Consider the following 16,063-nt stretch of genomic DNA (forward strand, 5'->3'; position numbering starts at 1 on the left):
CTCATACCAGGGACATCTCTCAGAGAACGTGGCAGGCGTGGGGCTGCTCCCTACCCAAATTAGTCTTGTGCCTACTCTACTCCATAGAGACAAAGGCCAAGTCATTGATAAAACCAATTGGGTTTCTGCTTCCCCATCAGAGAACTGGCTTCATAAATCATGTGACCATCAATTTGCTAATCTAAATAATCAGTTTGGAAGACGCCTGCCCCTACTGCCACACTTCTTCTTTTGTCCATTTGCTGCCCCTTTCCCTTGACTGAAGCTATATATAAGCTAGATTCACTGCTATTTCAGTAAACTGTCTTCCCAAACAGTCTCCCAGGTTGTTCATACCTGCCATACTCACCACCACTGGAGATACTGCTCCTCAGCTCCTCTGCACCCTAAGACTGCCGGTGCGCAAGGCAAATTAGGGGGTGGGAATCTGATTGTGTGTGTGTGTGTGTGTGTGTGTGTGTGTGTGTGTGTGCTATACATTTTTTAGTAACAAAAATACAAATTAATATAGTACTCAGGAGGCAGAAAGTATGCACTTGTATATTGCATATGGGGATATAAATTACAACAACCTTTTAGGAAGCTGAAAAGAATTAGCTTTTAACGTTTTAAAAAATATTTTTAATTAAAATAGAATTATGTCACTTTGCCCTTTTTTTCCCTACCTCCAGTCCCTCTCAGGTACCTCATTCCCATGCCTCACATATACATACATACATACATACACACACACATACATATATGTATATATACATATACATACATACACATATCATATATACACATATATGTGTATATATACATACATATATAATATACAATGCATATATTATTAATACGTAATACATATGATATAATAATATAGAATACATATATAATATATGTATGTATATATACACAAACAAGAAAAGTTGACTCAGTGGGTTGTATTTATGTATTTGTTTCTATGTATGTAATGACAATAATCAAAGAAAAAGAGAGTATCAGTTTGATGCTTGGTGATGCTTGGTTTCCATCTACTTGCTATTGTGAATAAGGCAACAATGAACACTGCTAAACAAGTACCCGTGGAGTAGATGTTTGAGTCCTTTGGGTCCTTTGGGCACATATCAAGGACTTGTATACCTGGCTCTTATGTAGACTTATTTTTTAGTTATTATGAAGATTTTTGTATTTGTTTCCAGAGTAGCTGCAGCAATTTGCATTCACATTTATAGTGAATGACCTTTTTTCTTGTCCTAGAGAGTATGACTGCAGGGGATATACTTTAACATAATCAAGCCATCACATGACAAACCCCACAGCCAAATCATCCTAAATAGAGAAGAATTTGAAGCAATTCCACTATAAGCAGAAATGAGGCCAGGCTGCTGACCTTTCTCAATGCAGGGTTAGAAGAACTATACGGAGCAGTAAGGGAAGAGGAGGAAATTAAAAGAACACAAATGGTCAAAGAAGGAATCACATTGTTCCTATTTGCAGATAACATGGTATTGTATATGATGATATGATATTATATGTAAGAGACCCCTAAACTTCTACCAGAGTACATCTAGAAACAATTAAGGATTTCAGAAAAGTAGTAGAATACAAATTGTAAAAATCAGTTGTTATATACAAACAACAAATACACTGAGAAAGAGATGATGGACACACTCCCAACTATAATAGCTTGAAAGACAATGAAAAATCCTCAAAAAATTAAACAAGAAGGTTAAAGACCATTACAAGGAATACCTCAAATATTTACAGAATGAGACTGAGACAGACACAAGGAAATGGAAAGAGATTCCACGTTCATTGATTAGTAGAATTAATATTGCAAAAATGTCCATGCTTCCTAAAGCAAACAACAGAGTCAATGAAATCCTGATAAAAGATATCCACAACATTCTTTACAGAAGTAGAAAAATATCCTAAAGTACACATGGGACCAGAAAAGGTCCCAGATAGCCAAAGCAATCCAGGGGTGGGAGAAGCATACTGAGGATATTGCTATTAACATACTATAGAGCAATAGTAATAAAATAATATGCCACTGATGAAAAAACTGACTTGCACACTGATGGACCAATGTAGAAGAGCTGGCCCAAATGTGAACACTCATGACTACAGTTATTTGATATTTTGCAAAGAGACAAAAAACAAAACACTTGATAAATGATAGCACATTGAACACATGATGCTGAAAGACTAGATGCCCACATGCAGGAGACTAAAATTAGACCTGTGACTATTATTTCGTCCCATAATTAAATTCAAGTGGTTCAAAGACCTCATTTGAAGCCAAAAACAGTAACAATGCTAGAAGAAAACATACACACTATTGTATATGATATAGGTGTAGGAAAGAACTTTCTGAACAGGACTCCTCTTGCCTAGGAATTAAAGCCAACCACTGACAACTGGGATCTCAAAATACAAAAAGCTTTCTGTTACAATAAGAAAACAATCAAGTGAATGAAGAAGAAACCCACAGAGTGAGTAAGACTGTCAGCTACATATCTGATAAAGGATTAAAATCATGAAAACAAAAAGAGCACAAAAAAGTCAAAGAAACAAATGACCCAAATAAAAATGGGCTATTGAACATATGGATATGGATATACACATATATTTCTAAGTATAACCTGCTCAGCCTATCTAACATCACTTGTATGTGTGTTTTCAGAGTTGACCACTTGGATTTGGATAACCAGTTGGTTTGCTCTTCCATAGGAAGGCTATTCCCTCTGCTTTCAGCTTTCCATAGTTGCCGGCAGCTCTCTGTGTAGGATTGGACTTTACCCCATCCAGTTTGGCAAGTCCACTGGAGTTGTCTTTGTCCAGCTCATGTTCAGACAGTCATGTTGGTGAGATTTTATGAATGGAGCTTCTGTCATTACTAATATGTGTGGGGGTAGGTGGAAGAATTCCTCCTACATAGAACAAAATTATAAAGCTCCTAGGAAAAACATCACAATATGATGAACCCTCACTACCACCAACATTGCTGGAAAATATAAGTAAAAAAAAAGTGTGATTATCCCAGTAGAAAAAGAAAACACTACAAAGACAATGATAAATGGGAAATTGGTCACAAAGACATAATAAATAGATAATAGGGAATAAAGGAATATTCTTGAGGTATATATTGGTGATTTTTTTGTTTAAATTCAACTATATATTCAAAAGTTTAAGTGTATAATAATTCAAGTTATATCAAAAATTTAATAGCTAACAATAAAGAAACACATTAACCAATTAAGAAGGCCATTTCTCCTTCACTCAGCATTTCTTAGTAGCATGTAGTTCTTTATGTATTGTTGAGGCTTCTTGAACATTCTCCTGTCCATGTGAGCATCTCTATAAAAACATACATAAAAGTAACATATATACATACTGTATTTATAGATTTAGGAATATATGCATATGTGCTTATACATTTATTTATGCTACAAAAATTGGGGGGGGAGTAGTGGGGAAAGAGGGCATGAATTTAAAAAAGAGCAAGGAGGGATATGTAGGCAGGTTTGGAGAGAAGAAATGGAAGAGAAAAATGATATAATTGTATTACAATCTGAAAAAATAAAATAAATTAAAAATGGGCTATGAATTTAAACAGAGAATCCTTAATAGAAGAAATAAAAACAGCTAAGGATTAGCTTTAAGATGTTCAACATCTTTATAAGTTAGGGAAATGTACTTTAAATTAGCTTTTGAAGCTTTGGAACTAAATTTCCGGTTAGTTTATCCTACAGAAGAAAAATGCAAGTAGTGAAATGGAAATACCTCTAAACCCTGAAACAAGAGCAGACTAAGAATTATTGCATTTCTCTGGTATATAGTGTCATGCAGATATGAAAAGGAATGGGACAGAGCCATATTTATGAATTTGGAAAGTATTTCCATGATCTGTCATGTGTACCAAAGTTTCTAAGTAATACATATAATTGATTCAACAGTAAAAACATTCATGCCCTCTAGAAAGCAAAGCTTATATGGGTAAATACAGATAGATGACAAAATAGTTAAATAATGATAGATAAATGATTGATAGGTACATAGATAGATAGATGATAGATAGATAGATAGATAGATAGATAGATAGATAGATAGAGAAATAGATGCTAATAGGTAGAGCAATAGACACATCATTAGGTAAATACATGGATAGCTAATAGATGATAAAGCATGAATTGATGATGGATAGATGATAGATAGACATAGATATTAGATATTGTGAATAAGTGATAAGTAGGCAATCCAGATTATCTGAAGGGAAAGAAATGATATTAATTTTTAAATATATTTGGATTCTTTATTTGTAGAAATAAGTGCATTATGTTTTAATATAATATAAACAATAAGTTTAATCTGTGAAGAAATTAAATAATTTTCTTTTTTATTAGATATTTTCTTTATTTACATATAAATTTCTCCTTTCCCAGTTTCCCCTCCACAAAACAAAGAAACAAACCAAAACAACAAAAACAAACCCCTGCTGCCTCCCCCCTCCCCATGCCTGCCACCCCACCCTCTCCCACTTATTGGCCCTGGCATTCCCTTACACTGGGGCACAGAACCTAATAATTTTCAACATTTAAGTGTCTCCAGTTAGAAAGGAACTGTTAAGCTAGACATGTTTGTGCAGAAGGCTGGAGGAAAGTTTCTAAAAGTTCAAGACTCCACAACAAGACCATGCATTAAAAATTAATAGAGAGAAGTTTAAGTAATACAAAGAATAATATTGTTGTAAATTAATAACTTTGAATGTAAGTTTCGGATCCATTTCTGTCACCAAATAACTTACAACAAAGTCCAAAGATGAGATAAAAGCACCCAGAGAAAAATAGACACCAATATATAGTATGGCACGGTGTGCATCTGGAATCTAGGCAAGCATGTGGACAATGCAAAAATGTAGAATTATGTATTCTTTGTGGTATGGTAGAAAAGGCAGAGTCAAGAATTTACAACCTGGAGTTAGAGTTATGGAAAAGATTGAAAGAGAAAAGAGGTTAAATGTAAATGCAGTATTATTAGGCAAACTTCACTAATTGTGATATTTCAACTATTCCAAATTCTTGTTCATGATTTTTATCTTAAAAAAAACATGAAAATTGGGCTGGAAAAATGGCTTGGAAGTCAAGATTACTTGCTGCTCTCTCAGATTAGGAGATTTTGTTTCCCAGAATACATGTTGGGCAGCCAACAACCACCTGTTGCAGGAGATCTGACATGTTCTTCCGGCTTCTAGGTACATACACAGACACATGTAAACACACACATACACACACGCATACCACACAAGCAAGTTTTTTAAATGTTGAAAGAGGTAAGGTATTTAAATGTTCCCTACTTAATGTACTAGATTTCCAAGGGGCCTCCCAGGAGTTATATAAGTAGTGATAATCGCTGGGGAGACAAGGCTCTCCAACCTGATAAGCTACCTGAAAATTGTGCAGAGAACTCTAAGAATAGAGCTTTTCAGTGACTTCGTATCCACGATGGAGGAGGTTTCAGTACTGTAGCTGCCTTTGACACATCAATGATCCTGAAAGAAACCTCTCATCCATACTTGACTTGAATAAACTCAGTTGTTTGGCAAATTAGTCTTTGATAGAATTATTACTTTGTTCTGTCATTGGTGCTCTATTTGATATAAATCATTTATGTGTCTCCTCAGGAAAAGTTAATAAAATAAGATAATATTGTCCTAATATCATCTTTGCTACTAAGAATGCTTTTTGTATTAAAATAAATTTTGTCAGAATGTTCTTTAAACTGATATTTAAATAGTTCAGCAAGTTTATCCCTGCTATTTTAAAAGTATGTTTCTATTGATTATAGAAATGACAGGACAAAAGTTTTTACTTCTAATACTTTTAAGTAAAGAGTTTATCATGCAACTTTATTATGCTGGTAATTTATTCAAGTTTGTATTTCCTAAATTATTTTATAGTATACTCTTGTTCATGTGCTTTCACTTAATAATCTCTTTGCCTGATGAACCTGTCATCTGTTGTAAATATTATTAGTGATTTCTACTCTACTTTTGATCATTTAGTTCCCAAGCAAAAAAACTACAAAACCTTTAGACTTACAATAAGCCTTAAAAGCATTACAGCTGAGCAGATATCAACCCTCTATGATATTTTGCTTATTTCCTTGTCAACAACCCTGAAATATAACTTGCCATGTTCTGTCTGGAATGCTCCTGCTCCAACTGGCTGGCCTTCATGGCCATGTACTCACAATTCACCTACCCCACAGCATCTTCTTCCTTCTTGTTCTTTCTCCTCTCCTCATGGTCTCTGTCTCAGATCCCAAGCCTAGCAACTGAAATTTCACCTCCCTCTCTTCTGCCCTGCTTCAGGTTGTCTGCAACTTTATGTAACTCAAAGTCTTAAATTAATGAGCACTATTACATAACATCACTTGCTGTACCTGAGAATTTCCTGGTCCCTGAGGATCTCCTCCTCAGGGGCAACTAGATTCTGGGGGCCAGTATTTAGCACTGCAATACATAGCAATAGACCAAACATTAACCATCATCTATCAGGCCTGTTGCTGTGTTTTTATGGATATAACCTTTCTGACAAAGCTTTTAGGTTGACACCTTACCCAGTCACAATGTCTGATTACCATTATCTTTACTTATATTTGAAACAAATGTTTTTTTGAGACAAGGTTTCTCTGTATAGCCCTGGCTCTGTCCTGGTATTCACTCTGTAGACCAGACTGGCCTGAAACTCAGAAATCCATCTGCCTCTGCCTCCCAAGTGCTGGGATTAAAGGCATGCACCAGCTTAAACTGTCTGTCTGTTCCACAATGCCTGATATTCTTCATCTACTTAGGAAAAAATAGATTGCTCTTATACAACCAGGATGTTTATTGATTTTTTCATTTTTGTAATGTATATGTTGAATTCCAATATGTAGTGATAATGTAATGTTAGTTAGTGGTTATTTATACAGACATTTATGGAAAGCCTTATGGCACGTGGAATTTGGTACCATCCCAACAACTTCTTTTGCCTTCTACCATATTACTGAAGCTCCAGTTTTATTTAATATTAGAAGGTGCATTGCATAATGAAGGCAACCCAGCTACAGGAAGTAAATAATAATTATTTAAACCATGAATTGTAATCTCATTATTCCAGTTGGGTGTTATATTTAAATTTAGCTATATAATTTTACTTGAATCAGTATAATATAAACCAAGCCTGGAAGATTATTAAAATGTTATTTTTTACTCTGAGGAGAAAAATGACTCATGGGAGAAATTGAATATATACAATTAAATATACAACAGAGTCTGAAACTACTATTCTGTGACCATGAGAGATGCCTTAAGATGAATATCGATTTGTTGAGAAGCAAATAAGGTAGAAAAATCCCATTACTGTTGCAAAATATCATTTTTACAAGTTTTAAATCAACTTTCTTGGCTTACCCCACTAAACTGAGAACTCACTATAGACTAATATTATTTATAATCATATTACTGTAGTTTAATTACAAAAAGAAAAGATCTTTTCATAATGGCCAGGAAATAGAAACAGTCCAGATGACCATGTTGAGAAAAATGAAATTTGCAGGTAAATGGGTAGAACTGGATACAATTGTTCTGAGTAAAGTAATCTAGACTCAGGAAAGGCAAATGTACATGCTTTCTCTCATTTGTGAATATTAGTTTTGAATCTTCAGATATGTGCATCTAGTTCTCATATTCACAATAAAAAGAAATCTTTGTGATGGATATTAGTACTGGGAGGCTTTTAAGAGTAGAGGAGCAAATACAGTGGTATAAAGAAATATGGTGGAATAGTGGAACAGCAAGGGTAAAATTGCCATAGGTGGGAGGTGGAAGGCAGAAGGTGGAAGGTGGTGGTGGAAGGTGGAAGGTGGAAGGTGGAAGGTGGAAGGTGGAAGGTGGAAGGAGAAAGGTAGAAGGAGAAAGGTAGAAGGTGGAAGGAGGAAGGTAGAAGGTGGAAGGTGGAAGGAGGAAGGAGGAAGGAGGAAGGTGGAAGGTGGAAGGTGGACAGTGGAAGGTGGAAGGAGGAAGGTGGAAGGTGGAAGGTGGAAGGAGGAAGGTAGAAGGTGGAAGGAGGAAGGTGGAAGGTGAAAGGTGGAAGGTAGAAGGAGGAAGGTGGAAGGTGGAAGGAGGAAGGAGGAAGGTGGAAGGTGGAAGGAAGAAGGAGGAAGGTGGAAGGTGGAAGGTGAACGGTGGAAGGAGGAAGGTGGAAGGTGGAAGGTGGAAGGTGGAAGGTGGAAGGAGGAAGGTGGAAGGTGGAAGGTGGAAGGTGGAAGGTGGAAGGTGGAAGGTGGAAAGAGGAAGGTGGAAGGAGGAAGGTGGAAGGAGGAAGGTGGAAGGTGGAAGGTGGAAGATGGAAGGGCAGGGTTGAGGAGGAAATAAGAGGAGCAAAGTTAACTGAAATTAAATGCCTTTCAGAGCTCAAAAGATGTCTCAGCTCTTAAGACCACTGGCTGCTCTTCCAGAGGTCTTGAGTTCAATTCCCAGCAACCACATAGTGGCTTAAGACCATCTGTAGTGGGGATCTGATGCCCTCTTCTGATGTGTCTGAAGACAGTGATAATGTACTCACATACATGAAATAAATAAATAAATCTTTTTTAAAAAGGCCTTTAAAAAAAGTCATATATAAACCTATTGTAGGAGCTTCCTGAAATGTTTACATATAAACATATAAAATAAATTTATGTTATTCTATAATGGGGTGACAATAGTACCACTAGGAAACACAGACTAATAAAAACCCAGCACCAGAAATGGGTTCCAATGTTTGGAGTCGCTAGCCAGTGGAGTCCTATGGACACCCCCCCCAAATATTATGGGCTATCAAAACTGCTTTTGGTTACCCTACAGAACTTGATGGCAAAATCTTGTTGTTGAAGACACCACATACTTGAATCATATAGAACAGGAAAAAAATAAAGCTAGCAGTGACCCTAGAAATCATCCCTTCTGGCTAGTTTTTCTAGTGCTAGAAGGTGCTATCCACATTAGTCAAGGAGAAAGTAATTATAAATCTTACCCTAGCTGTGAAACCTGTGCCCTATAATAGTAACCAGCCTGGGAAGAGAGATGTTTGTGCAATGATATAAAAAATGTCACAAGAGTGAGCACTTTCTGACTGGATTTAAATCCCACTTGAAATCCATACATGGCACTGTCATTGGGCCAAGAACTTATAGATAGACAGATCACAAACCCTAGAGAAGAACGTAATACTATATGGACATAATATTAAACTGACTCCTAGTGATTTGTTGGTATATAAATTATTTTCTCAACCATCTGCAGAGAAACTTCCTCTTGCAATAGATGGTGATTAATTCAAGGACCCACAACTGGTCAAAGTTCAGAATAGAAATGACTACTAAATACTCAGTCTTATGTGGGATATCTATATCATACCCTCTCCTAAAGGCCTAGAGAGCACTGTACAAGAGGGGCAGAAAGATTGCAAGATCCAAGGGTAGCGGGTGACTACAAGGAAACATTTTTTGGACATAACAAGATAACAGGGCAGTTGTACATAAAACCTCACAGTTGTGATAGCATGCACAAGACCTTCAGAAGCTTACGCCAGGGGAAAAGAGCATGTCATAGAAGAGAAGAAAAGTACAAAGTCCTACCCCTAGCCGAGAATCTATTTGCAATTGATAGCTGCTGGGAAACTCTGGTTCCTTTATGGGTGTGTCCCCTGATAGGTCTATTCTGCTCCTGTGGAAAAACACATGCCCAAGAGTAGATGGGCAACACCAATTGAACTTGAGAGAATTTTTTTAATGTAAAAGTCTTATCTTTATTTTTATTAAGTTTTTCATATAACATGCTTTGATCATATCTTTTTCCTTCCTTTAAGCTCTCCCAGACCCTCCCTACATCCTTACCCACCCAACTTCATGTGCGCATATCAACCATACTTCATGATAGACTGAATTTGCAGGAGTAGTTGGTCAACACAAAACAGACTTCAATTTTTTTTAACTTGAGGGGATTTTTGAAAAACAAAATATGGATAGAGAACGTGAGGGGGGTCTGAGAGGGGCTGAAGAGGGGCAGATGAGCAAAATACATTGTATGAAATACTCAAAGAACTGACAACAAGCAAAAGCATAACTGTATATATGAAAACATCACAGCAAAACCTGTTACCTTATACAACCAATATATGTTAGTAAAATAGATGTGAAGATCCTGAAAAAAATCACCAAGAGAAAGTCTCAATTCTGATCATCTATACTTCAAATGCAAGGGCACCCACACTGATAAAAGAAATGTTACTAAAGCTCAAAACACACATTGAACCACACACAATAAAAGTAGGAGACTTCAACACCCCACTCTCACCAATGTACAGGTCATTCATTGAAACTATAGAAACTAAACAGAAGTGAAACTAATAGAGTTCATGAACCAAATTATATATATATATATATATATATATATATATATATATATATATGTATATACATATACATATATATGTATATATGTATATATGTGTGTGTGTGTGTGTGTGTGTGTGTGTGTGTGTGTGTATACATATGTAACATTTCACTGTAAAACAAAAGAATATATCTTCTTCTCAGTACCTCATGGTACCTTCTCCAAAATTAACACACAAACAAGCCTTTACAGATACAAGAAGATTGAAATGTTTCTATGCATCCTATCAGAACACCACGGACTAAAGCTAGACTTCAATAACAACAAAAACAACAGAAAACCCACATACCCGTGGAGGCTGAACAACTATCTACTCAGTGATAACTTGGTTCAGGAAGAAATAAAGAAATTAAAGACTTCCTAGAATTCAATAAAAATGATGATACAGCATACCCTAACTTATGGGACCCAACAAAAGCAGTGCTAAGAGGAAAATTCATAACAGTAAATGCCCTCTTAAGGAAATTGGAAAGACCTACAACTACCAATTTAACAGCACACCTACAATGAAAAGTGAGACATAACAACAGAAACCGATGAAATTAAAAAAAAAAAACTGATACTACTATAAAAGCCTATACTCAAGAAAACTGAAAAGTCTAGGTGAAATGTATCATTTTCTAGACAGATACCAAGTACCAAAATTAAATCAAGAGCAGGTAAACTATTCAAACAGGCCCATATTCCCTAAGGAAAAAGAAGAAGTCATTGAAAACTCCCAACAAAAAAGCCTAGGGCCAGATGGCTTTAGTTCAGAACTCTACCAGACCTTCAAGGAAGAGCTAATACCAACATTTCTCAACTATTCCATACAATGGAAACAGAAGGAACACTACCTAATTCATTTTATGAAGCCACAATTACTCGGATACCTAAACCACACAAAGACCCAATAAAAAAGAGAACTTCAGACCAATTTCCCTACTGAATATCAATGAAAGAATATTCAATAAAACTCTTGCAAACCAAACCCAAGAATACATTAAAATAATCATCAATCATGATAAGTATGCTTCATTCCAGGGATGCAAGATTGGTTCTATATGTGGAAATCCATCAACGCAATCCACTATATAAACAAATTTAAAGAAAAAATTTACATGATCATCTCATTAGATGCTGAAAAGGCATTTGATAAAATACAACACCACTTCATGTTAAAAGTATTGGAGAGATCAGCAATTCAAGGCCCATACTAAACATAATAAAAGGAGTCAGGGGTGGACCCTCCAGAAAGTACCAGAGACTTGGGAGGTGAGAGACTCTCAGGACTCAATGGGAGGAACCTTAGATGAAATGCCCAGTGGGGAGAGGGAGCTTGTAGAGTCCATCTCTAGTAGAAGGATTGGGTTGCCATCCCACAGTCAAAACTTCTGACCCAGAATTGTTCTTGTCTAAAAGAACTACAAGGACTAAAATGGAGAAGAGACTGAGGGAAAGGAGGTCCAGCGACCAGATCAACTTGGGATTCATCTCAAGGGGAGGCTCCAAGACTTAACAGTATTTCTGGTGCTATGGTGTTCTTACAAACAGGAGCTTAACATGTCTGTCCCCTGAGAGACCCAACAAGCAGCTGAGACAGAAGCAGATACTTACACCCAACCAATGTTCTGAAGTAAGGAACCCCTTTGGTTGAATTAGGGAAAGGCTGGAAGAAGTTGAGGAAGAGGGTGACCCCATAGAAAGACCAGCAGTCTCAACTAACCTGGACCCCTGAGATCTCTCAGGAACTAAGCTACCAACCAGTCAGCACATATACAGTAGAAGGACTGCCTGTCTGGCCTCAGTGGGAGAAGATGTGCCTAACCTAATCCTGGAGAGACTTGAGGCCCCAGGGAGTGGGGAGACCTGGGGCAGGAGGAGGGTGGAATCCTCTTGGAGACAGAGTGGAGGAGGAATGGGATGAGGAACTGTGGGAGGCAGACCAGGATGGGAAGTAACAACTGGAGTGTAAAAAAAACAACAGTAATAAAAATTAAAATAGTAAAGCTTCAGGATAGCTAAACAATTTTTATGAATAATAAAGAAACTGTTGGAAGAAATCACCATCCTCAATCTCAAAATTATGTGTAATTTTGGAAATAATTGGTCCTGTCTACTAACCATGAGAACCATTTAAGGCTGTACTCAATGATGATGTGGAGTATAGTTGTAAATGACCCAATGTTTGTAAATAGAATCTTTGATGGCTATTCTTGGTTGTCAGCATGACTAAACTTGGAATTAACTAAAACCCAAGTGGCTGGGTATATCTGTGAGGAAATACTTTAATTAAATCATTTAAACTAGAAAGAGTCACTTTTAATACAGATCATTTGAGGTGGGAAGATTCTATTTCAATCTGGTCTACGCCTTCTGCTGGCAGCATATAGAAGGGATATGGAAGAAGTAAGGGTCTTAAGACATCCAGCCTCATGGACTGAACAACTGCTGGATTCTTGGAATTTCTCTTGGAATACAACTTTTGGACAATCTGGACCATAGCCTAAAAGTATACATAGAAATTGTTTCATTACTTTTTTATTGCTGTGAAAAGACACCATGACCACAGCAGTTTGTGTAAGAAAAGGGTGAGTCTATGATCGTTATGGCAGGACACATACAAGCAAGCAAGTAAGCATGGTACTGGAGCAGTTGGTGAGGCAGATACTGAGCACAATCCAGGTGAACTCGACAGGATTTTCATAAATTTTATGTACATGTTCAAATATCGGAAACAGGTACTGCTAAGTTAAAGTTATGTACATAGGTATCTAGCATTAAATATCGGTCTCTGGTTTATTCTCTTTCTTAAGGCCAATGTGGCTTTTGAGGTCCTTGATAACTTTCTTTACTAAAAACCTTTAACCTGTGCTGATTCTATTCATTGTTGAAGTTTTAACAGATTTACTCTTTGAAGAAGAGAGTTGAGTTGATCCTTCAACAAAGAAGCATAATTCATTCTCTTAATAAGCTTGTTGAACTTTTCCCAGTGCCAAATTTTGGGAAGAGAAGCCTTTGTTAGCTCAGGGAGACTGGTACATCCTGCATTCAAGAAAAGGGTTACCTCCCACTCACTGTGCCATTATATTTCATCAAAAAATATAGCAACAGATATCAGCCAATGAGACTTAATTATGTAGGAACTTCTTTGTATTGAAAGTACTCAACAGGTTCTAAGTAACAAGGAAACAGTTAAAGAACCTTATGCATACACCATTTAAAAACGACAAGTACTAGATATTGTTAGTTTTGGGATCTGGACTTTTTCCATATAGTAAATGTACTCCTAGATGCAACAGAAATTAAAACTTTGGAAAATAAAATCTTATCAGTGTATGCTTTCTAAACATTGAGTTTATTAGCTGTTGCCTTAAAACTTTCTGGTGGAGATATGCCATTTTCTTCTTCATTCTGTGTTAATCAAGTTGGGTATATTAATCACATAGTCAAGAGACCATGCCTTCAGAAGTTTGATTCACCTTAAGCAATGCTAAGGAGGAAGATAACTATCCCTTTAGTGAGATGATGTACTTTTCCTTCCCAGAATTCCAGTTCCCCTAGTGTAGTTTCTGTAAGTCTCCACAAAGGCTCTGTTGTTACTGCCAATTTTCTGAGGAAGGCAGACCAGAACAGTCTAACCTTTTCTCTCTTCATTTCTGTCTTTTTTTTAGGTATTAGCCAGAGCTAAGGTCTTGTACTCTGGGCTTCTTTATCCTCTTTGCCATCTTTGCTGTGAAGTTGCCTGCCCATCATGTCTCCTTGCTTAACCTCCAGGCCTAACTCAAGCTGCATAACTACTTTTTCTCCCTCTTAAGTTTCTAAGAACCTGTAATTCTGTCTAAGAATCTGCAATGAACTTATCTCAAAAAATGAAAAGTAATCTGGATAGCATTAAATGTTGATGTTATTTCTTAGCATTCAAGAAGAAATTTATGGACACTACTAATCACAGGATATTGAATTATCAGAGAAGGGAACTTACTCCTCTAAATCTTCTATACTCATTTCATCTCAGCATTAGACTATTAAGAACAATCATCTCCATCAGTCATAGAATAAATAAACAAATAATTTTATTCCAATAAGTTATTTTTCTAACCTCTTGTGATTCTACTCTGAAGCATAAAAGTACTTGATAATTATAGTAACAGGTGATATTTTTAACTATATATCCAATTCTATTAAAATTTTATGACTTAGTCATATTAAATAAATTTCCAAGAGTAATTTTTTTAAGATTTATTTTATTTATTTTATCTGTATGAGTACACTGTAGCCATACAGATGGCCGTGAGCCTTGAGCCATCATGTGTGTGGCTGCTGGGAATTGGACTCAGGACCTCTGCTGGCACACTCCAGTCCTGCTCGGTCTGCCCCCCCCCCCCTCGCTCCAGTGTAATTCACTGTAGCTGTCTTCAGACACACCAAAAGAGGGTGTCTGATCTCATTATGGGTGGTTGTGAGTCACCATGTGGTTGCTGGGATCTGAACTCAGGACCTTTGGAAGAGCAGTCAGTGCTCTTACCCACTGAGCCATCTCACCAGCCCCAAGAGTAAAAATTTTTTTTTGTTTTGTTTTTTGTTTTTTTGTTTTGTTTTGTTTTTTTCGAGACAGGGTTTCTCTGTGTAGCTTTGGCTGTCCTGGAACTCACTCAGTAGACCAGGCTGGCCTCGAACTCAGAAATCCGCCTGCCTCTGCCTCCCAAGTGCTGGGATTAAAGGCGTGCGCCACCACCGCCCGGCTAAAATTTTTAAAAGGAAAAGAATATTTATGGTTAGTAAGATATAAGAGAAAAAATCTTACGTAAGTGTTCATATTGTTTCTAATGTTTAATATCATGTAGTCTAAATATCTCTGTAGATTATGTGCATAATGCCATTTTTATATTGTCCAGATTTATAGGAATGAAAAATATAATGAGTTTCATTCACACACCTTTAAAAAGTCAGGCACTACAATCAAATTTTCAATCTTCTCTTTCCAAACACTTTCTTCAAGAGGGATATTTATATTAAGCGTCTAGAAAAGGTTTAAAACAAGGCATCAGTGTCATATAAAGGGGCAGCAGACTGTCTATAGATTTTTGAAGTAACTGAAACTTGAATGATTACATTTATCCTTCATTAAGGAGTCTTGCTATGATCCAATTAGTGTTGGAAAATATATATGCTTCATTATCCAGCTCAGATTAATCAAAGCGAAATAGACCAGTACCCCTTAAATAGATGGCTGATTTGGTAATTTTGAAATTTACAACAAGACTTTAACTAATGGGAGGAATAAAAGCCTTACCACCAGATTGCAATGGGCATCAAAATGATACTTTGAAAGTATGGAAAATAGAGAGGTGAGGAGAAACCAACATCTGTCCCAACACTGGGGGTAACTGGGACCAGCGGGACTAGGTACACAGGAACTCTGCCAGCCCAGTGACTCGGGTTCCTTCTGGTCTGTCTGGGTTAGTGTTCTGAGCAGACCTTAGGCACAAGCTCTGCAGCCAGTCCTACAACACACAGAGAAAGCCCCACTCCAAGGTGCTCTAACAACCCCAGGATCCCAGGATCCCAGGATCACAGAGACAGCTTGACTCTGAGGAGTTCTGACACAACCAGGAT

The sequence above is a fragment of the Mastomys coucha genome, unplaced genomic scaffold (genome assembly GCF_008632895.1).
Source record: "Mastomys coucha isolate ucsf_1 unplaced genomic scaffold, UCSF_Mcou_1 pScaffold8, whole genome shotgun sequence".
Classification (NCBI taxonomy): Eukaryota; Metazoa; Chordata; class Mammalia; order Rodentia; family Muridae; genus Mastomys; species Mastomys coucha.